This window comes from Dendrobium catenatum, unplaced genomic scaffold (assembly GCF_001605985.2).
Source record: "Dendrobium catenatum unplaced genomic scaffold, ASM160598v2 original_scaffold_195567, whole genome shotgun sequence".
In the NCBI taxonomy this organism is placed as follows: Eukaryota; Viridiplantae; Streptophyta; class Magnoliopsida; order Asparagales; family Orchidaceae; genus Dendrobium; species Dendrobium catenatum.
Genome location: NW_021513985.1, coordinates 1 through 382, shown reverse-complemented (window position 1 = coordinate 382; position 382 = coordinate 1).

The following is a 382-nucleotide window of genomic DNA, read 5'->3' as shown; positions in this document are numbered from 1 at the left end:
GAAAATTTACATACATATCACTTTATAACATCTTATTTACATATCTAACACCCAAAATATTAATATTACATGCATACCACTCTATATTATTTTAATATCAAATATAACACTCATATTTCTTTCCTACCACTTATATATTTCATTTATACCACTCATATTTGATATGAAAATGAACTATGGGTGGTATATATGTATTATTAAAATTTTAAGTGTTAAATATATAAATAGAGTAGTATACGGTGATATGTATGTAAATCTCCCTAAATTATAATTTCATTAACTACTAATTTTTTGTTGTTTTCTTGTTAATTTTTAAAAAACTTTAATGATTTAAAGTTATTTTTTTTTCAATTATAATAATAAAGTTATTTTTTTCATTATA